Source organism: Perognathus longimembris, chromosome 9 (genome assembly GCF_023159225.1).
Source record: "Perognathus longimembris pacificus isolate PPM17 chromosome 9, ASM2315922v1, whole genome shotgun sequence".
NCBI lineage: Eukaryota > Metazoa > Chordata > Mammalia > Rodentia > Heteromyidae > Perognathus > Perognathus longimembris.
Genome location: NC_063169.1, coordinates 69,526,190 through 69,550,598, shown reverse-complemented (window position 1 = coordinate 69,550,598; position 24,409 = coordinate 69,526,190). Strand labels below are relative to the sequence as shown.

At 36.3% G+C, this 24,409-nt stretch overlaps 1 protein-coding gene and 1 long non-coding RNA gene across 2 annotated transcripts in view; one reads left to right on the top strand and one right to left on the bottom strand.

The window, feature by feature from the left end:
• The window catches only part of Prkn (parkin RBR E3 ubiquitin protein ligase), an 884,626-nt gene that overhangs the window by 65,335 nt on the left and 794,882 nt on the right, over positions 1 to 24,409 (top strand). The window lies entirely within an intron of this gene.
• LOC125357476 lies at positions 10,827 to 18,617 on the bottom strand. The gene is made up of 3 exons (XR_007212161.1): positions 18,606 to 18,617; positions 17,909 to 17,912; positions 10,827 to 10,988 (listed from the first exon to the last, which is right to left on the bottom strand). It is a non-coding gene; the product is annotated as an uncharacterized LOC125357476 (long non-coding RNA).

The window sequence follows — 24,409 nt, the reverse complement described above, 5'->3', positions numbered from 1 at the left end:
TCTTAGCATCTACTTGCAGAGTGTTGTGTATTGTGCCAGTGGTGCTGGTACAGCTGGAATTTACACTAGGATTATGTAGGTTACTCAGTTGGATAAAGAATAAAATGTAACACATTTCCTGGGAGGGTAGAAGCAAGCATTCTGTTAGTATTTATATGCTTTACTTTTAATTTCAATTTCATGTAATTGTCTTTGACATATCATCAAACTATACTTAATAGTCCTAGCCTTCTTAGGTAACAAAATCCCAATTTGATTCAAATATTATTTAAAGCACATGTCTGAGCTTAGTAGTTCCATAAACTAGATTATTCTTTAAAAGAGCTAATTTCATAGTTCATTTTCAATATGTCTTGTGAGTATCACTGCTGCATTAGTTCACCCTTTGTCCCACCATTTCTGTGCTCCCAAACCCTCCCTAAAACAGATAAACTTACAAGACAAAAAAGGGAGGAGACTTGGGAGGGGAAAAACTGGGGGATAGATAAGAGGTAATAGTGTTCAAAAGAAATGTACTAATTACCTGACTTATGTAAGTGTAAACCCTCTGCACATCACCTTTACAAAAAAAAGGTTAAAAACTAGCTAATTGCTTTCTATATCAAACTGAGCTTATAACATTTATTTGTATGCCTCTCGGCTGCTTTTCATGTGTTAGGCTGCCAGACTTAAGTAACAAATTTTGAAATGTTAGCTAAAAACTTTTGCAATGTCTGTGTCTGCTGAAACTTTTATTATGTGGTTAACATTAATTTAAATGTAAAGCATAATTCTTTTAAATATGTGTTATATATTCACTCATTCCCAATTGATTTTATTAAAATATGAATATTTCCTGATAATAGTGTAAACAAAAATATATGAAAAGAGGAACAAACTTCTCTGGGGAAAACATGCTACAGTCAATAAGTAGCAGTTGTGAAACCTGTCTATGATTTGTAGGTAATTAGCAAAAGGACTAACAGACCATATGGTCAAGCTTTATGTACTAGTTATTTTCTACACACACAAAAATGTAATAAATTGGACTTTCCTTAATTAACTCAGGGTTAAAACTTTGAGTTATTCAGTGCATTTTAGCTTTAACTAAAATACAATTCAAAAATATATCAACACTGGGTTATTTTAGAGCATGTTTTAATGTGGTCATGAAAAATAAGTAAAGTGATTTTCTTATGTCTGAATTGAGGTAGAAATGTCAAAATTATTTTTTGTTCATTATGAATCATTATATAGATTAATACTGAAATAATTATTTCCAGGCAGTCATTGTATAGTGTTTCTCACATAGTATTTTTAACATAATAAAATGTCTGTAAAATAGGAGACATTATTTTACTTATGATTTCCTTTTAGAAATACTTTCACTAATTTAAAATTAAACACTGTAGAATATTGATATAAATAGCATTAGTTGGAACCATAGACCTGTCTTTTACAGATTTAAAAGCCATCATTATTAAGGCATTCATTTCATATTTTATGTACAAGTTAAGCTAGTGCTTAAAAAGCATTCTGTTAGTGTTTAGAATTGCAATTTTAAGGCTTAACTTTCTGTTATTAAATAATTACTATAAACTATGAATATTGCTTCTATTATCTACCACGAATCATCACCTCATTCAGTAGTGATGCTGAGATGAGTTTGCCTCCTAGTTTAGAGAGAAATTATCACTCCTGGGACATCCCAACTTCATTAAACCTCTCTACTTCATCAAACATCTCTACTTCATCATTTCCTGTAGATTAGACATGACAATAACCCACCATAAAGAATATTTGACTATTTAAGGAGCGTCACATGGAAGTAGCAAAACATCTGGCTCATAATGAATGCTAACTAATGTTAGGCCACTTCCATCCTCTCTAAGGTTATTTGTCTTAGTTTTCTTCCTATTTTTGACTTCTCTCTGATGGTGTCAATCTTCAGGCTATTTAAGTTACAGATCTTCTATCTTAATTTTCTATTCTACCTTACCTGAAAATGACTGTCCTTATTTCTCCGTTGTCCTTACCATTGGAACTTTCCAAAAGAATGACCTTCCTGATTTTGTGACAATCTGAATCCTTACCTATAAAGACCTAACCAAGTTTCCGATGACTTCCTCATTGTAGAACATTCTTATATAGGACTGTTCATAGTTTTCATCTTTGATTCTGCCAAAAAAAGTGGTTGTTTTAATTTTTTTAAATAGAACCTTACTAGAATACATTTTATATAAGATAGAGTTTTTTCTATTGCCATTACCTGTTGGACATCAGCCCTGAGGTTTAAGATGAATGAGGTTATCAGTACAAGCAGGAAAGAAGTTGTGCTTTGAGACTAGCTCCATTTTGAAAGTGAGGGTTACTATTTGTCTCTTGCTTTCGTGGATTGTTCCTGGAAAATATTTTTTCTGTTGCCTTTGGAGATGCTTACTTATTTCAATACACTATTCTTCTTTTTTTTTTCTTTTTTGCCAGTTGTGAGGCTTGAACTTTGGGCCCGGGCACTGTCCCGAGGCTCATTTTGCTTAAGGCTAATACTCTCCTACTTTGTGCCACAGCACCCCTTCTGGCTTTCTGGTGGTTAATTGGAGATAAAGGCCTCACAGGACTTTCCTGCCTGGGCTAGCTTTGAACCATGATTCTCAAATAGCCTCCTGAGTAGCTAGGATTACAGGCATGAGTCACCAGTCTGGGCCTATTGTTCTTTTGAGCCTATTCTGTTTTCATAAGTTTGGAAACAGAAATATCATTTAGTGTATCAAAGTGTGGATGAACATTAAATTCTAGAGTGTTTGATAGTAACAGTGTGTGCAGATAACAACATGAATGTCTATGATCAGATTTTAGAAAAATTTCAGAGAGTGTCACCAATGTATATATGCTTTCAAAATTTGGGCAAAAGCTTAAGTTTTTTTTGTTAATAAATTCTCTATTACAAACTTTAATAATTATGTTAAGATAAGGAATACTCAATCCTTCAAATATGTTCTTTCAAAATTAAAATACACTGAATTTTTCTCTTTTCATCAAACATTTATGACTCAAAGAAGATACCAAATAGAAACTGAAAAAGAGGTCAAGGGTAAAGCTAATTACTATGTTCAATTAGATCACAAGACTAAACATATGGAAGCATTAAAATAATGGAAAATAGTTTTGTTTCATAGTGAAATATATGAACTTGGGAGAAAGAAAAAAACCTGTGCAAGAGTGAAATTCATAAAATTTCTTATACTTAAAATAATTTGTGCTATTTTGCAATCATGGAAGCCATCGGCTTACTAGCCTGTTTTTCTGCTTGTGAAAACCACAAAACTTTTGAATGGTTACAGTTCTTTTATTCCAGGATACAGTCTTTTGTGATAATATATTGCATAGAATGTATGAAACAGGAAAAGATACCTATGTAAAAATAACATCATATTTTCGTTTAGAGAAGTAATGAGGATTGTCTGTTCCAAGAATTGCTAGATATTTAGAGAAAAACTGTACTTACATGCAGAAAAGGAGTAACTGATATCAAGAGATTTAAGTATAATTCATAGAACACTAGAGAATTTTAAAAGATTTTCTGATTGGTACCTTTGGTAGAACTTGAAAGGATATAATAACTATCATGAATAATGGGCTATCATGAATAGGAGCAATCAGAACAAGAGATTTCCAGGAAATTAAAAGTATGATTATATAAGTATAAATTTAATAAACCAACTGATACACAGAAGAGAAATTGTTAAAGCCTAGCTGATTTTTCAGTGTTAAGTTGAAGAATAACTACTAATACTTGAATTGGATAGACAAGGACATGGAAAGTCAGACAGTTAGTGAGTAGAGTTAGGTTTTTAAAAAAATTATCTGTAAGTAGTTTTACAAAGGAGGTGCCATATAGAAAGCAGTTTATGAATACTGTAAGGACTGCCAAAAGGCAGAAAAGGGTTTATTAGGAGAGAGAAACCAAACTGTTGGCCCACAAGAGATGGAGACAAGTCAGAGCAAGAGAGCTTATGACAGGAGGAGAAAGGTTATATAGGGGAGGGTAAAGAAGAGGTGTGGCCTCAGAGGATAGGGAAATGACCTTAGAGCCTGGGGAACCTCCCACTGCCCTCAGGCATGTCAACCACCTGGGTTATGAGTGCGGGGAAGGGACTTCTAGGATGCGTGGGAGAGAACAAAGGGAGGGGGACCATTTCTCCTAGAGCAGACCTAACAAATACAATGCATCTTTTTTGTTTGTTTGTTTGTTTGTTTGTTTGTTTTCCAGTCCTGGGGCTTGGGACTCAGGGCCTGAGCACTGTCCCTAGCTTCTTTTTGTTCAAGGCTTCTTTTTGCTTTCCTCTTGAGCCATGGCACCACCTCTGGCTTTCTCTGTTTATGTGGTGTGAGGAATCGAATCCAGGGCTTTGTGCATGCTAGGCAAGCACTCTACTGCTAAGCTACATTCCCAGCCTACAATGCATCTTGATCAGTGTTATTCCTGCAACATTGTCATCCCCGTTTGACCTACCGCTTCCCTTTTCTTAATTTTATGGTATATACAATGGCTGCTTTCTTTCTTCTTTCCCTCCTTCATTCCTGTATCCCTCTTCTGTTGGCCCCATTTTCTAGTGTTGATTTGGTTGAGCCTCGATCTAGTCTATCTAAATGACTCTCCACAGTGTCTATTATACTTTACTTAATTCATTAATAACCCCTTGTGTACTACCCAGTGTGTTTATTTATGGATTTATAAACAAATTCTAGGTACCACAAATGAAGGAAACCATATAACCTTTGTTTCTCTGGATCTGTCCTACTTCACTTAATGGAATTTTTCACAAGTCTTTCCATTTTTTTATAAATGGTACAATATCATTCTTTCTAATGGAGGAGTAAAATTTCATTGCATATATGTATATATATGATATCTATCTATAATATATGTATATGTATAAATACATATATATGAATATATGCATATTTACATGTATATATGCACACACATATGAACTATGTAGATATACCATATGTATGATATATATATTGCATATATATCACATTTTCTTGATCCATTTATGCATTGAGGCACCAAGCGGCATCTGGGCTGATTTTATATCTTGGCTATGGTGAATAGTGCTGCAGTGAACATGGTTGTGCTGATGGCTTTACTGTAACCTTGTTTGTATTCTTTAGATAAATGCCCAAGAATAGGATTTCTGGATCATAGATAGTTCTTGTTTAATTTTTTGAGGAAACTCCATACTGGTGTCCAGAATGGTTGAGCAAGCTTACGTTTATCAAGATAACAAAAGAGAAAATATGATTTAATAACATGTTTTTAGAAGATAAATCCTCTTAATGAATTAACCTAGTTTGTACAATATGTGACTATAAAATAAAGGCTTAAGCAGGAAGTATTTCTTTAAATTATATGTCTGTGAGGTGGCTGATTTATTCTCCTGGTTATTTTCACCTAACTCATGTGGTTCTGGTGGGTGGAAGACCTGCAAGTTATTAGTTGGTACAGGTGAGTGCCTTCCCAGGCCCCAGGCTGGCTTGGAGGTTGTTTTGACAGAGTCTTTCAGCTACTCACCTTACTCACCACCTTGCTAATAATTTTGGCTTGGTCTCCTGGCAGTAGATTCCCCAAGAGCAGCAAGAGTCCATTTTCTAATACATGAAATTTTTGAAATCTCTGCTTAGTTTTCTCTATTCCTGTCCCATGGAACAGAGCAAATTATTGCAGAGAATACCAGAAAGACTGTACCAAATGTGCACAAACTGAGTCTATGATTGCCCTCAATCTACCACAGTGTTCAACTGTCAGGTGGAGAAGTCTGACAAGCAGGCTGAATATTAAGGAATTGTGGGTAGACGTCTTGTAATGACATTTCCAAGTTCTCAAAATAAAGTAGCTATAATATTCCAATGAGAATAAAACATTTCTACAAGGTATGATCATCCAGTAAACATCATATATATTTTTCAGAAACAATACTGTATCCTGGAAGATATCAAAGGAATATCTTCAAGAGCTGAGTAAAATAATTCAAATATAAAATCCTATACTAAAATTTTAATCACACTCAAGAGGAATGCAAATATTGATAAAGATGTCTACAAGAAAATTATTATGCTGTGATAATGCAAAACTTTTTGAATTTTAAGAATAATGTGAAATACAGGGAAAGTGGTTTGTTACTTTTCATGCATTTATTAGGTTTATAAGTAAAATAGTATAAAAGAACTTAGAGGAAACTTGGAAAATGAAAAGGGATTGTAAAGAAAATCCACTAAAATATGAAACTGAAAATTGTGCTAGGCAGCAAAACTAGTTTAGGATAAAAATTCTTTCCCCAAGGGTCTAATTATACTACATGATTTTTCAATGCCTATTGACACTCATATTAGAAATGTTGCTTCCATTGAGTTTTAATTTTTAGAGTCAAATTGGGAACTAATCACTAGGGACTTAGTTATTGTCTTAATTAAGAAATAGTATAATTAGAAGAAAGAGGAGAACATAGGGACATGATCACATATACTACTAGTTATAAAGGAAGCAACAAGACAATGAGGATAAAAGACCAGTTTGATTTAGATATATTTTATACCTACTTACTTACCTATTGTATATGGATGGATGGATGTGTGTTTTTTGAGTGTGAGTGCGGGTGCTTATGTGGACAGATACCAACCTGCATGCATCCATATATTGTCTGAAAGAGGTACCAAGACACAGATGATACAGACATAATTTTATTTTGAATAGTAATCATTAGCTATGGGATTTATATTCAGATATCTTAATTCACTTGAATGGTTAATTCTATAAGTTATTTTCATGTTTTCCATATAAATTAGCTCTGTAGAGAATAAGATTTTCATAGGAGTACAGCACATATTTTACAAGTTTTCTTCTAAAAGAACTCTGCTTTTATGAAGCCACTGTTAAAACATACCTCTTTAGAAACTATCTCTTGGTTCATGATGTTCCCTCATATACTTTAGATATATTATTTATAGAGAACATTACAGACTTCTGTGCTGGTCATCACGATCTCCATTTGCAGAAAATATCTGTCCTATAACATGATAGAGTAATATGCTGAAAAAATTAAATTGAAGTATATGAAAATTATGGTATAGGATTCAGGTTCACAGTCAAAGAGCATGCCATCATAATATAAATATGATCAGGGGATTGACAAAGAATTGTAGTTGGGCTCTGTTTTAGACTATATTCAGTATAAATTTAGAACATGGAAAAATACATTGGGTTTGTTTTCTAACCTATAAAATGAAGAACTTTCTTAGGATCAGGGTTTGCAAGATTTTTGACAGTATATCACAGTAAAGAAATTCATTTTCTATCAAAATCCAATATACTGTACATGTGTTTACCTGACAGAAAAGTTTCATAAAATGGTACTTACCTTTATGCACATATTCTTGTACTTTCTATTTGATTTAGTGTGTTTTATTCAGAGTAAACTGTGTCTACAACCTAGAAATGGGTTGAGATTTGTAATTTGAGAAATATTGAACTAGGTACAATAAAAGTCAAAATTTTGCTTAAAGCATAGTTCCAAATGTCTGAAAGAATGTCACCTTCATTTCAAAGTTTGTTTTGTAAATATGTTATAGTTATTTATGTAGTCGTAAGTCAAGCCTTACTGGTATAATAAAATTTAAATGCATTTTATATATATAGTAGTGTTACTATACCGAGAGAGCTTTTTAAGGGCTTGGGGTGAGCTGGCTGGATTTTTTTTCCTCTTAGCTTTCTAATGCCTTGAGAGAGTATGGCTTTCTTACTTCAAATGAATTTTGGACACAATGCATTGCTAGAGTATTGGTTTTTCTCCCCACATGTAATATCCCCAAAGCTTAAAACAAGATGTTTATCTTTTTGATAGACAAGCAATTAACTTTTGGGGGGAATTTAAAGGCAGTAAAGCACATCTGTTAGGACATTGAAAATAAATAGGAATTCTGACAGGCAAACATTATAGCCTTGCATTTGTTATGCTGTAGCTGAAGCTATGTCAGCATTTTTATTATAAACCTAAGGGATTATCAGTCTGCAATAAAATTCTTTTTGGACACAGGCTTATTTAGATTCAGAGCTTACTCACAAAGAACCTTTGCTTTCCTGAGCACACAGGAGTAGATTTGGTTCTGCCTACCTCGCTAAGGGGGTTATGTGCTAGGGCTTCCCACACAGTTATACAAATACATAAAGTATTTGATTATTGTAAATTAACTCATCAATGATTAAAAAGCACACTATTGGATGTAAAAGCAATGTCCAAAAGCGTTGGCAGCATGGTTGAGTAGTGCTGAAATGAGGTGCTTATTTCTGGCTGACTCAGTCTCTGGTGGGTTTTTTCAGTTGTCAGGTTAACTCACCACTTCCCTGGCCTTGGTGAAACTAAACATGCTCTTTGTAAGATCCTCTCCTTCAGATATAAAATTACAGTATCTAGTGATTTTCTATCATTCCTATCCTGAAATGGGCTCTATAAAAAGTTTTTTTAAATAATTTTTGGTTCATAGGCATAAAAAGGAATAAAACAGTATTTTAGTTTTATGTACCTTAACTCATGAAGACCCTAAAGAATGATGCTGGAGTCTACTACTAATTAATGATACCATTAATGATACCATTGGAAATGCATTCTAATTTCTGTGCCTCAAATTCCTTGTGATTAATAAATACTGATAATGGCTTTCTACAGTATATCATTGCCTGTTTATAGAATGTGCTCAGTAAGTTTTAGGCAGTATTTCTTCTTGTAATACTGATATTAATTTATTACTACTATGATCTTATGTTTCACCATGGATCATCAAAAAATTTTTAAGCTGAGAATCATGTTAGGTGAAATAAGTCAGGCATAAGACACCTACTGCATAGTCTTTGTGAAGTATTATTATCTGTCTAAAAATCTGACTCAAGGAAATGGAGAATAATGGTTCCAGAGGTCAAAGGGCACAACTTCTAGTTATAGGGTAAATGTGTGAGAGATCTGTTATAGAGCATGTGAACAATAGTTATGATAGTGTATATTTCACAGTTGCTGAAAGGGTAGGTTTTAAACATTCTCACCATAAAGAGGTGAGGTGATGGATATGTTAATTTAATCTTACTGAGATATACATATACATACATATATACACACATACACATCAATTGTACCCCATAAGTATATACAATAATTATTTGGTAATTAAAATGTAACATAATTCCAGCACTTTTTTTTTTCTGGCCAGTCCTGGGGCTTGGACTCTGGGCCTGAGCACTGTCCCTGGCTTCTTTTTTGCTCAAGGCTAGCACTCTACCACTTGAGCCACAGCGCCCCTCCTGGCCATTTTCTGTATATGTGGTGCTGGGGAATTGAACCCAGGGACTCATGTATATGAGGCAGGCACTCTTGCCACTAGGCCATATCCCCAGCCCAATTCCAGCACTTTTTCAAAGAACTAATTAAAATATCATGCAAATATTCTAGGCAGGTCCCTTCCATATACTGTTTTCTTACTGTTTAATCTTACACAGTTACCTGATTAATGCAACTTAATAATTTCAGAAAATAAATGTAACCCTTATGGAATAAACTTTTTTTAAGAGTGAGAATTCTATCTTCCTAGGAGTTTCACTTAAAAGTCTTATTTCTGCTGTTTTTGGCTTTGAAAGAACCTCCCTTCCTATTTCAAAGCATAGCAAAAGAAAAATGCTGTTACATAATGTATATGTTCTCCAGCTCCAATTCAGAGAAATGGCAGTTTTGTGCTATACAGATAAATTGATTGATAGGAGATAGCAAGAAAAGACATACCATTGCTCAGATATGTTTGGCTATGTACCACTTCATCTTAATAATGTAAGAAAGATACCATTCTAGTTTTAAAACTACGTAGTGAGCTGGGCATCAGTGGTTCAAGCCTGTAATCCTATCTACTCAGGAAGCTGAGATCTGAAGATCACAGTTTGAAAGCCATTCCAGGCAGGAAAGTCCATGAAACTCTTTATCTCCAATTAACCACAAATGCCAGTGGTGGAGCTGTGGCTCAAGTGATAGAGTGGTAGTCGTGAGCAGTAAAGCTCAGAGACAACATTGTGGCCCTCAGTTCAAGCCCAGAATTGTCACCAAAGAAAGCACCCCCGCAAAATCAAAACTTTGCAGAGAGTATATTATCAGGGGAAGATGAGTATCAATGCATACAGGTCGCTAAACAATTAAGTGCTTAGCAAAACTCTAACACCCTCATCCCCAGAAGACATTTAATCTGGCTGGAATGCTGTACACATTAGATATGCTGTGTACTTGAACCGGTTCCTGAACTTGTGTGTTGGGAGTGTCCATAGATCTGTATGAAGGCCTCAAGTACTCAATATAACAATAATTGAAGTTTTTCTTATCACATGGTATATAAGCTATATAACAGAAGTTGTTCATAGTTAGATCTGCAGGCCCAAAGTAATCTGTGTAACCGAAGTTGAAACGTGGAATAGGTTAAATTTGGGGTTGGTGGCCTGGGCTATAGCTGTTACAGAACCTGAGTGTAAAATGCACCGTTGTAGATTTATCATCAACTTTATGTGGTGACCAGAACGCCCCGTGTCAAAAAAGCACTAGTAAACATTCTCGAAAGAAGTACATCCAAGCCTATAGTTGATTCATTAAAAAAAATTTTTAACTAAAAGTAATTTAATAATCGTCCTTTTGAATATTTTTAAGCCTTCATGTGTGTGTGTGTGTGTGTGTGTGTGTGTGTGTGTATATAGGTATGGAGTGGTCAATTGGGCATATTTGTAAATACATATATGATTCAAAAGGAAAAAAATAAGGGGGAAGTTTTTCTTTAAAGAGAAGACTGCCAGTAATGGAGACTAGGTTTCCCTTTCACAAACATTTAAAGTAACTTACTAGCATCTTGAAAGGGTTATCTGACCTAAAATACTTAACTTATCAGAATACATGAGTGGTGCTACATGATCTGGCTACAGAGTAATATATCTTTTTAAAGGCATTATACCAAACTTATTTTCTAGCCTGTCACTGCCCCCACTCCTCAGCCTGGACCACCCAACCGGAATCCATTCTGACCACAGTTGGGGGCAGGGGAGGGTCTATGATTTCTCTTCTTAACTTTGACCTGGGGGTGGGGGGGAGTGATTCCACCTGTACCTTTCTGTACAGACACTTGCCACACGCACACACACACACACACACACACACACACACATATTATATATATATATATGATCTTCTGCTCTTTCCACTTGCCCTTTTCTATTGCTCTCCTACCTGCCTTGTCTGTGGGGCTGGGGGTTGGAGTCATTACCTTTGTTTCCCTCTTGTTGGAGAGCAGACTTACCTTAGTGGGAGTGGTCTTGTTCCGGGGCAGTGGGCAGGCCCTGAACGTCTCTTCCCACAGCCGGCAGCCATCCAGCAGCAGCCCTCTTCCTGCCCAACCCGCAGCAGGGAGAGAAACCTCAGCATCATGACAGCCACACCCCCATTGCCCCTAACTTCTCCACCCTAGGTCACCCTGACCTCTGGCTCTGAGCCGAGTTCTGACCAAGTCATGCTGATGGGTATTTGGGATGGGTAGGCAGGGGGTGGGGCATGGAGGGGATAGAACCAACTTTTCAACCGATCAGTATCTTGTTAATGTAGTCAGATGATCTACTGACCTCAGGGGGGGAAAAAAAAGCATGATGAAGCTGAGGACAATATAAAATATACTATTGTTTTTTTAAAAAGCATTTTCTAATTTTTATCAAGAAGCACACTTTTTTGTTTTTAATCATCTCATTAAAACATAATGATTTCCTTCCAGCTGAGGTGTATAATTACTGTCATATCTGATAGTTTGTTAATTGGTGAAAATAAAGCAAAAAGCCACCATGGACATATCTGGACTATATTCCCATTGCACAGAAATGGAGTGACCTTTAATAATTGTTAATTATGTTTGTGGAGCATTGCCTGAAATTTTTTAAAAGCTTTGATTTTCATGCAAACAATGGCAAAACCATCTGAAACATGTGTATGGCTCTTTTTGTGCTAGTTGTCTTTTGGAAATTAATCACAGTTTACAAATCTAAAAGGCAGGATATTGTAGATTTTAAGCACTTGATGTTCAGGTTTCATATGTGGCCTATCCCAGCGAGGTTTGTGCCTAACTTGTCCCTCAAAGGCATTCATTTTATTTAGATGAAATCCCTTTTATTCCTACAGCAAAGGTCTTCCCTCACATTTATTCTCAAAATTTATGCATTTTCATATTTAATGTACAATATTTAAAGGCACATTATGAATATATTCAGAGATTTAAACTTTTATGCACACACAAGTACAATGTGTATATGTTATGCAGTGTATGTATGTGTACTCCTATTTGTTTATATGTAGTGTGTGTATAAAGTTATAGGCAGACAAAGAAGTAATAATGTCAGAATCCTTTGGCATCCACAAATCCAATAGATTATACATTAAAATAAAAAATATAATTTACAGAATATAAATCAGAAATCTTAAAAAAATTATTTCAAGAGTTCTGCTAACTTCAAATCTGAGAATTACTCACACAGCAACTAAGAACACACTGAAAATATGTATCTATTGGCCTGAGAAGATACACAGTACATGGATCAGTTGAAAAGTAGATTATGAAATTGTGCCCTTAGTATCTGGTTTTGTAAAAACAAAATATATACCACATATGCCTAAATATTACATGATCCTTTTTAACCTCTTTCTGGCCAGGGTCAATTTTGTTCCTAGAGGTCACTGACAATGTGTGGTGACGTTTGTGATTGTTATTCTGAGGGGTGATGGTGGCATCCAGTGAACAGAATTAGGAAGTCAGCTAAGTATCTTATAGGGCAGAGGTCAGCCCATGACAAGGCTATCCTGTCCTACATGTTTCTTCTCATTACTTGTATGCTTTCTAGTCTTCCAAATAATGCTGGGAATCATTATGTGTTCATTTAGGCTCTTGACCATTTGTTAGTAAATTTTTTTTGCATATTAAAAATATTGAAGAAGTTATATGACCTGCTAAATAATATACATAATTTATTTTTCAGGTATTGACTATGGTAGTTCTGTGATGCTTTTCCTTCTTTAGCATTTCTGCAAACAAATCTTTATGACTAGATAATCACCTTGTGTTTTGAACACTAAGGCAGTCCAGGCAGGAAAGTCTGTGAAACTCTTACTATTCAGAAAAAGCTGGAAGTGGTTCTGTGGCTCAAGTGGAAGAGCACTAACCTGAACATAAAGAGGCTCAGAGACAGCATGCAGGCCCTGAGTTCAAGTTCTATGACTGGCAAAAAAAAAAAAAGATTGAATATTTTCCCATTGGGAATTACTTAAATTTGCTTCAATGATTCAATTATTTATGTATTCTCTGTTCCTTAAAAGATAAATTTTCTTCATTTATGTGGTTAAATCTACAGTATATTTGTTTGTTTGTTTGTTTTTTTTGGCCAGTCCTGGGCCTTGGACTCAGGGCCTGAGCACTGTCCCTGGCTTCTTCCCGCTCAAGGCTAGCACTCTGCCACTTGAGCCACAGCGCCGCTTCTGGCCGTTTTCTGTATATGTGGTGCTGGGGACTCGAACCTAGGGCCTCGTGTATCTGAGGCAGGCACTCTTGCCACTAGGCTATATCCCCAGCCCAAATCTACAGTATATTTTGTCTGTATCTCTGTCTCTCCATATCTTTCTGTGTCTGTGTTTCTGTCTGTCCATATATACCTTCCATTCTTGTATCTCCTCTCTTTTCTCTCAACTTTTAGGAGAAAGCATTATAACTGATCACCATGTTACTTTGAATCTGCTCATTCCTGTGATTTAGTCCAAACCCAACAAACTATGAGACCTTGAAGAAGTGATCTTTACATTGGTAATCTTATTTTCTTGTCTAAAAACTGAAAATAATGCTAATACCTCCCTTATAGGCTGGGTTAAGTAATAATCTTCTTAGTCATTTAAGAAATTTAAACTTGGTGAGAAGAGACTGGGAAGTAGACCCGTGTGTAATGCAGTGGGTAATCAGTTATGTAAAAGCAAAGTGACTGTCCATTGACCAGAAGCAGACATAGTGCTCTGCATGAAGTCTCCATGCATGCCCCATCCATCCCAGCGGGCTCCAGGAAGTCAGGCAGTCTGTGCTGGTGAGAGCGTCTAGAGAGCAGCCTCAGCCTTCCACCACCATCCTGGAAGAACCTGCTTTAAGGGTCATGGCTTCCAATTAAAAAGCATTCATAAGCACGGGTGACTAGAACCATGAGTCACATCTTCACTGAGAACAGAAATCAGAATATGGGGCTGGGAATATGGCCTAGTGGCAAGAGAGCTTGCCTCATATACATGAAGCCCTGGGTTCGATTCCCCAGCACCACATATACAGAAAATGGCCAGAAGTGGCGCTGTGGCTCAAGTGGCAGAATGCTAGCCTTGAGCAAAAAGAAGCCAGGGACAGTGCTCAGGCCCTGAGTCCAAGGCCCAGGACTGGCAAAAAAAAAAAAAAAAATCAGAATAGGTGCCCTCGTCTGCCCTTGAGTTTCCTGTTTTCCACCATGTCAGCATACTAAAACCCTTATTTGGCTTGACTCTATCCAGGATGAAGAATCTAGATTGTCCGTCTAGGAGGACTCTAAAAAATCACAGTGGATGTCCTTGGCATTGTCATTGATTTTCCTATGGCTTCCCCACTTTTGGTGTCAGTTTGTTCTGTAGGTCAAACAATAATTTGTAAACTTTCTTTAATATACACTTAAGATAATTGAGGATTTTCATAGTCTTGTCATTTCTGAGTATCTGAGCTGTACATTTAAATACACAAATCTACCCATTTATACCAGAAACATTTACTGTGGACGTGGCACATACTTAGTATTGGTGACAAAAGTAAGTTGTCAAGCTGGGAATGTGGCTTAGTGGTAGTGTTTGCCTACCATGCATAAAGCCCCAGGTTCGATTCTTCAGTACCACATACACAGAAAAAGCTGGAAGTGGCATTTTGGCTCACGTGGTAGAGTGCTAGCCTTGAGCAAAAGAAGCACAGGGACAGTGCCCAGGCCCTGAGTTCAAGCCCCGGGACTGGAAAAAAAAAATTCACCAGCCCTAATCTCACGGAACTTGGTTTGCCTCTGATGTAGCCAGCCCTTTCTCAACGTGTCATGCTCCCCCATGTGAGATAACTTTAACATTTTATCATCATCCTGTAGTTTCCCTCAAATATCATTCAGTTCATGGGTACTTGAAGTGTAGTGCCTGGGTACTTGGGGTGTTATATGGTATCTCAGGCAGGTTATCTGCCTGTTTCTTTCAAGTGTTACTTAGCCACAACACCTAAGATGATATTTATTCGTCCAGTGGACATGCCCCATTGATTTCTATGAACACCATTGTCAGTTTACATCAAATCTCTAGTTCTCCTACTTGTAGAGCTTGTTTGTCTTTTGAAACTCAAGCCCAGTTATTTCTATTAAACTTCAGCTTGATAAGATCAATTCATTATACTGAACCATTTAAATTTTATATTCCTATTGTATTATCCAAATAGTGAAAAGCAATAAGCTATTTTAATTTATTCATGTCACTGATATGCATTTAGGAGGAGAGGGCTAGATAAGCCCTGTAGCAAAAGCTGATGCTGCCTTAATGTTTCTTAATTAATTCTGAATACAATACTTGCAGTCTTTAAATAATATTTATTTGCTCTAGCAATTTTGTAGTTCTTTTGCCAATGGGTTTAAAAAAAAGGATTTATCACATTATTTCTGCAGTGAGGGTTTCTCTTTCAAATAAATTTTGATTTATTAAAAATAAATATTATCTAAAGATAATTATGACCACATCCAATATTAAATATGTATATATACTTTGTATTTATGTAGGATAAATATGGTATGATTCCACTTTAAACTAATTATGTACTTTTTGTCTTGGAACCTATGTACACATAATGATTTATGTAAAGTGTTGCTTTATTCAAGATTTAGTATACAATCTTTAGCAAATGAAGAGATTTTGGGGGAAGATATTTAGATGAAACTTGTTATTTTGGAAATATTTGTGCTTAAATATTGTTAATCTAGGTGGCAATATAATCTTTTATGAAATTTTATTACTAGTTTGCAGTTACTAGTTAGATAGTATCTTTCTTATAAGCTGAGAGAAAGCTTTTGTGAGGACATCAAATACCTTAGGATACTTTCCACTTTATATGCCAGGTTGCCTTGTTGCCATGGTTACAACTGTACCACAAGAAATCTTTCGTTTTTGCATAAATTGCTTTATAGCTTAAAGTTATTTGTTAATCTACAATCTGCAAATTGATAAAGAATATAGCCAGATTTGTTACTTCCATGTTTGACATAGTCATATGTAAGTATCACAGTAGCACACTCAACATAGATGTATTAGTAAATTTTCTACAGTTATGCTTACAAATAAAATGGTGTATAGATAAAAACCTATCTTTTGGAAGCAGACTACCTAAAGTCCATCTCACCACTCCTCATCTCAGCTTCATCATCACTAAATGGGGACAAAAGAAGGTCCAAGAGAATGGAGTATGTGAGAAACAAATGAATTCATATGAGTAATGCATTTAGAATAGTTTCTGACTCAGAGTAAGTGCTTAGAGAGTGTAAACTTTGGTTTTACTTATTAACACTTCCCTTTCTTCCTCTTCATCTATTTTATTCATCTTAAATTGTTTTGGGAAAAAATTGGTAAGAATTTTCAGGATACCTTGATGAAAAAATGTAGTTTCAATTACTTTTATTTCAGATAATATCCACATAATTGCTTATAAGTAGACATATTTTGTTTTCTGTGATCATATATTCAAGAATATGTAACTTCAAAATGTATGGCTGTCTACCATTGATTCTCTTAGGATATTAACCAAATGACTGATAATAACTGAAATAGATTATACAAAAATAATATTTCTATAAATGTCAAATTATTAGATCTTGTTACTTTTATTTTGATTAGCATGTTGATATGTGTTTCAGGTATTTATGTAATAAGAATGACATATATAGGAAAGAGATAAGGAATTCATATGTTTCTAAAGTTCACATTAAAGCTTGGCTGAAATGTTGATTTTTGTGGTGAGAGCATTGGAAAAGAAAGGCTATCTGAGGTCAAAGCATAGCCAATTTGGCAATATTGTTAGTGGAATTTGTATTTTTGAACAATGGAAAAATCATAACCACGGGAGTAAATTTAACACCCAAAGTAAGTCCTTTTACCTTTTAAATACCATAACGTCTTCTCCTAAATACACATTGTATGAATTTATTATTAAAGAAATTCTTTTCTGTCTAGTTTTTGAATGAAATGTGCAGTGTCATCCCAGTTATCTGAGCAGCTTTTCAAGTCTGCAAGGACTTGGTCCAGGGAATGCTAGAAACCACTGTGGTTTGTAGACCTAATGACCCAGGCTGATGTTGGCTGCTCTGGGCTGCTACCTTGGTAGTTTTCTATCTTTTGGGAGTTTCATAAGGCTAGGCTCCCCAGGTGCCAGTGGCTTATGCCTGTAATACTAGCTATTCAAGAAGCTGAGATGTGAAGATCATGGTTCAAAGCCAGCCTGAGCAGGAATATTTATGAATCTCTTTTCTCCAGTTAACCACCAGAAAACCAGAAATAGAGTTGTGGCTCAAAATGGTAGAGTGGTAGCCTTGAACTGAAAAGCTTAAGCACAGTGCCCAGGCCCTGAGTTCAAGCCCCATGACTGACAAAGAAAAAAACAGCAACAGAAAAGAATTCCATCCTGTGACCTTGGCTGCCTTTGTAGCTGTTCCTTCTTCTATGTCTCCTCACTTTGATAGTAAAACTTCTGAGATGGGTTCTGTTTTTGGTTTCCCTTGCTCTGTTTTCATTCTGTACTTCTGTATTTTATAAACATATCTTTCTCTAGTATTAGTGCTTGCTAAAATTAATAATGTCATTTTAGCAGCATGTGATACCACTCATATCCTTAAACTTCCGTGACATAAATTGTGCTATCGTTTTTCTGTCTTCTCTGTAAATCACTGTATGGTCTCTCTCTACCATGTCATTGTCTATATGCAAAGACTTCACAGGTGATTCTCTACTTCAAACTCACATTATCTAGGAGGTGTCTCAAAGGTGGCCAGATCCTACAGCCTACATATGACTAAACTCAGGATTTAATCTACCGACCAACTTTTAATCTGGGTCCTCTTCCCATGTTTCTATTGTAATAAGTGCTATTTTGTTTACCTTCTTAACTGAGAAGCCTGCCATGTATCTTCTCTCTTCCTTACCTTAAGATCAAATCCATCACCAAGTCAGCCATTTTACCTTCTATTCGTGAAATTGGCATCTTACCCATTACTACCTGTAGTCTAGCCAACCATCTTCTGAGAGTCAATACATAATACAGTGGTTAATCTACCAACAATTTGATCCACATCTATTCTGATTCTTCTCCGAATAGGCTTTACTTTGTAGGTAAATTGATTTTTCTAAATGCAAATCTGATCTTGCTTGATGGCCCTGGAATCTAATTTTCACACTAACCTTTGAATCTACACATTTGAATTCACTAGCATATTTCTGTACATTTTTTACCACTACATATATATTTTTGAGAACATATATCAATAGGCTTAAATATGAATGTTTAAAAAATAAGCCATTGCCAGTTTTTGGTTTACATTTGTTTCTGGTTTAAGAAACTTAAGATATCTGTATTAGACATTGTAAAATGTTTGTATAGGGCTGTATGATATAAATATATCATCTTGACATTTGTTTTCTTTCTATTTATTTATTTGCTGTTAGGGTATAATAAATCATTGCTCTAGTACTCTACATATGTATGTGTATTCATAAATAAATATTTCTTATTCAAAGAACACTTTTCCACACATGTAACATTAAAGTTATTTTAAAATAAATTGTATCTTTTGCAACTCCCCCCCTCTTTTTTTTTTGCCAGTCCTGGGGCTTGAACAGGGCCTGAGCACTGTCCCTGGCTTCTTTTTGTGCAAGGCTAGCACTCTACCACTTGAGCCACAGCTCCACTTCTGGCTGTTTCTATATATGTGGTGCAGAGGAATCGAAACCACTGCTTTATGTATGTGAGGCAAGCACTCTACCACTAGGTCTTATTTGCAGCCTGCAGCAACTCACTTTTTATATGAATTACATCAATATTAGTCAATTACACAATTCCCTTCAGTATTTTAAGCTTTTAAATGGTAATGAAAATTGGAGTTTATAGTTTATTTAATTGACTCCAAGGTCAATTTTAGGTTTCTTAGTCCTGTAATACATACTTTGTGTTTATGAAACACTATTGCATTACCTACTTAAAATGACACAGTTGAATATAGTTGTCAGTAATTTGAGTAAAGTCCTTCTCCAGTTTTGGGGTAAAAGAACTAGATGGAGAGCTAGGAAGGTGGCTTGGTGGTAGAGTGCTTGCCTAGCATGCATGAAGCCCTGGGTTTGATTCCTCAGTACCATATATACAGAAAATGCTGGAAATGGTGTTGTGGCTCAAGTAGAATAGTGCTAACCTTGAGCAAAAATAAGCTCACGGACAGTGCCTAGCTCCTGAGTTCAAGCTCTAGGACTAGCAGAAACAAACAAACAAACAAAACAACAACAACAACAAAAAGATGGAGAAAATACACACTATAGCAAGAAGTAGGACGGAAGTAGGTTAGCTCCCCTTCTTCCCCCGTGGAACTTGCCACTTACTCTGTATTTTAGCCTTCATTCTCAGAGTTAGAAAATATAACTGAAAATGGCTATCTGATATGTTACCTTGGAAGGAGAGGATTGTGTATCACCTATAAAAGACTTTCAAAAGATCATTTGCGGTAAGTGATCTATACTTTATGAAGTATATTCAAGTAATATTGGAATATAGATCCTAAAGCTGAATACTTGCTCAGATAAAGAGAATTGATGTGGCAAGTGACTAAGAATGAGTGAAAGGCCTTGGTATTGCTTTCATGGAGGGTGAAGTGAAATGTTGCCAGGTAAACTGAACATAGCATTTGAAGGAGAAGACATATTTTGTAACCAGTTGCACTTTTGCTGCAGGCTGATAAATAGTGGAGTTTGGAATCAATTTCACCATTGATCTGAAAGATAATCCTTTTTGTGACAACCTCGTTCTAGGGTTTTTACTGTCAGAGGTAAAAATGAATGGCAGAGTCTGAGATTAAGGGAGGAAGAAATAGAGCCTGTGGGGAATGGGTCATTGTTTCACACATGACATGGCACCCCAAGACTCTGTTTGTGGGAAGTGAGACTGAGAAAAAAGACCCAGGGAGGGTTATAGTCATTAATTCCTCAGACCATACTCTAGAAATTACAAAGCTATCATTACTATATGTAGGAAACAAAAGAATTTTCAATGGATGATAATTTTTCCAGCTCTACAAAGACTCTGCAGTGCTTTCCCAATCAATATTCTGTACTTCATGCTAGGCTGGCCCTGGAAGGCCAACTGAGCAGGGGAAGATAGAAGGGAAAACAGGTATTTGACTTGGATGCTTTTCATTCTGTATGGGTTGTGAAACAAATAAAGATTTCCACAAGTGCCTCAGAAAATACCCAGGGGGATCAGTGCTGGGCGCATTTAAAACAGTGCTGGGTGATTCTTTTTGAGGTGGAAATTAAGATGGATTTGCCACTTCCTGACCTGAGTTATTAAAGCAGGTACCTGCATTCCCCATGTACAAGGAGTGGCACCAACGTTTTTCTGCTGAAAGAAGAAAGGCTGCTCTGGGCGGTCAGGATGCTACTATGGTGCATTGCTGTTCTGTCAAAACATGCACCTGTTTGCCTGTTTTGTGTTTGGGGCAGGCACTGGGGATGGGGAGGCACTGACATTGCTAATGACTGCTGGAAGTGTGGGTGAGCCTGCACTTTCTCCTAGAATTCAGGTCTGAGTTTCTTTTAACTGTCTCATGAAACATTCCCCAGCTATCTATATCCTCTTAAATCTGAGACTGTCAGTGCAAGCTGGCAGATCGGATCTGCCTTAAATGGTTTTCTAACAGGTTAATCAGCTTTTGCAGGATCTTTTTCAGAAATGTGACAGCCCTTCCCATCTGTTGATGTCATGTGGGTAGTTTCTAGTGTGGCCCCCTTTCTCATACAGCCACGAGTTCTGTATATCTGAGTGAAGCAAAGATAGGGGAAATAGCTTTAGGGAGGTTTTTTTAAAAAAACATTCTTTTCTGATTTCAGTATTAGATCGTATTAGAATACTTTGAGACAACAGGATATTGTATCTCTTGTTGTTGTTTACTTCTTAGATCTAGGCCTGAGTTTCCTATTAGAGCCCCGTATTACCTATTTTCAGTTTTGAAGACTATAAGGTCCCTGTGACAATGACTCCTCAGTTACTGTAATTCAAAAGCAATCATAGATAAAACACAAACAAATAGATGGGACTAGGTTCCCATAAAACTCATGGAAACAGGTAGCAGGTTGTAGATTGTTAGCCTCTTATTTAGAGGAAAAGAAGGACAAAATGAATTCACATTCTATTCAAGTTCTTTTGTGATTATGCCTTCAGAACTATAGTGCCAGCTGATATCTCTTAGTAACAGAATAAGTAGAAATCTACAGAGATCATTTCTAGGTGTTGCCTGCTACTTTCAGCGGTTTCTCCAGAAACTCAAGAATTTCCAATTGTGAAATCTCTTGCTCAACGGTTACTTAAACAGATAGAGGGATATTGCCCTGGAGTTGTCTTCAGTTCATTCAGGATAAACACCTTGCTAGTCCAATTCTTTGTTATGTGTGAAAACTGCAAGTTGATGGAACAGCAACGCACATGAAAATTTCAGTGAGAACTCCCATGTCAAAATCAGCTATGGCAGGAAACAACGAATGTCCTGTAGCAAGACAAGATCCTGGTGATGGATGGGGTGCTGTAAGCGCGGGTAGGAGGATGCAGCCCACCAGGTGCCGGCCGTCTCCTGCTGTCTGTGCTGCTGGCACTAAGATCAGCGCCAGGCTGGTGGTTCACTACCTTCCCCTATTGCTTTTCAAAAGGCTCTTCTCTACTTTTGAGGCCCAGTAGGGCCTTTACCTTAAGTTTGAGAAGGGATGGCCTGACTTGCTGACAATTAAATACAATCGAGCTTATATTTGTATATAGACAGTTTATAAACGAGAACAAAAAGAGATATCGATTCTTTGATTTTTAGTACACTTCTACTGCTATGGTCACCCAGGACCACCAATGTCTCTAACTTCTACAACCACACTAGATTTCGCCTGCTTTGCCGCCCCCCCCCCCGCCCCCCGCATGTTTTGCTCTCTTGGTTTTATTCCACCTTGCTCTGTTCACTGTAGGCAGAATGATGGTAAGAAACCTTCTTCCTTTAAGTCTTGTTCAATGGTTTTTTAGCACTTTAAAATAAATTCCTAATTCTCCAAGACCTCATATAGGACACAGAGTTTGCTGGCCTCTACCTATCTGTCCTCATCTCTGTTGTCCCACCTTAAATTCTGTTCTCCAGTCATACTGAGCCTCAGGCTTCCCTCTCTTCCCAGCTTTCAGTTCCAGATGCTCTGTTTGCCTAACACTGTTAACATCTTCACCTGTCTTTTCATTTCTCTCCATACCACATTATTCCACTGAATCCTTCAGGACGTGGGTTGTTTCTAGAGGTTATTATGCCAGGAATCTATTCCAGCTCCCTAAGAGTTGGGTTAAAGTGCTCTCTCCTGAGAGTGGACTTTCATTGCATCCTGAACTTCTGATTGTCCTAGCACATAGGAAGTGGGGAGATGCAATTGACTTTTCTGCCCATTAGTTTTATCTCCCCATGACTTGAAAGTTCTGTGTATGTGTGTGTTTTATCTATTCCTGGCCTTTCTCAGAATGTAGATGTGCAATAAATAATTTGTTTAGTAGACTAGTCCTCAGGTGAGAATACACATGATTAATTAGAACATTGATTCATTGACTGTACTACACTTTGCAGTTTATTAAAGAGATGTCAAATTTATAGGTTACTTTGATAGAATCATAATTCTTCCCTGAAAGTCTGATAAATTTGAAACATGTATAACAATATCTAGGAGTTTCTTCTTAGTATTTTCTGAGTAGTCTGTCAATATATTCTTTAGCTTTGCAAAGAAAACTATAGTCATTTTTTTATAAGAAACCTTGGTTATAATTTAGGAAACATGTTAAATTTAGTATTTTAAAAATTCTCTGAATGAGACAAAGTTTAAGAGGATTAAAAAGAGGGTTATTGAATGAATTAGTTTTACTTCTCTCTTGGGGGTGTATACATATGTTCATAGCTGTACAGGTACAGCAAGAGAAAGGAATGATCTAAAAATACAACAATGATGGGCCTCAGAAATCATTATGTTAAGACAAAGGTACCTTGTATGAGGTTCCACTCCTTTGTAATTTCAAATATAAAAATTTCTATGGGGCTGGGGATATGGCCTAGTGGCAAGAGTGCCTGCCTCGTATACATGAGGCCCTAGGTTCGATTCCCCAGCACCACATATACAGAAAACGGCCAGAAGTGGCGCTGTGGCTCAAGTGGCACAGTGCTATCCTTGAGCAAAAAGGAAGCCAGGCACAGTGCTCAGGCCCTGAGTCCAAGGCCCAGGACTGGCAAAAAAAAAAAAAAAAAAAAAAAAAAATTTCTAGATAAGCAAAACCTATCATAATTAATATATACATATCAGATCAACACCTTTTCTTAGGAAAACTGACTAGATATTCTTAGGTGTATATCCAAGAGAAATGAGTGTGTATGTTCACAAAAACACTTGTATAAAGAATGTTCACAACAGTTATATTCGTAATAGCTCCAGACTGGAACTGGAAACATTCCTTATATGTCCTTTAAGGAAAGAATGAAATAATACCTGGGTGCACACTTGTAATCCAGATACTTAGGAGTCTGAGTTCTGGAGGATCATGGTTTGAAGCCAGCTGGCTTTTCTGTCTGAGAAACTCCATCTTCAAAATAACCAGCAAAAAGTTGGACTGGAAGTTTGGCTCAAGTGGTAGAATATGCAAACCAAGCAAGTGTGAATAAATATTTTTTAGCATCATCTACAATGGATTATTAGTCTGTAATTAAAATAATCAAATAATACATACAGTAGTATAACTGAATTTCAATGCTTATGCTGAGTGAAAGAAACATTATAAAGTATATGTAACTATATAATGCCTTTTCTCTGAAGTTAAAGATGAGGCCATACTAACTTTTGGTGCAAGGAAAGGAAAATGGTTACTGCTGAAAAGTGAGGTAGTCATTAGTTAGAAATGGGCACAGGGAAATTTTGGAGTGATGAACATAGCTTTATTTGGATGTATATTGGGATCAGGTAGGTATTTATGATTTATAGAGTCAGTATGATTAGGATGTGTA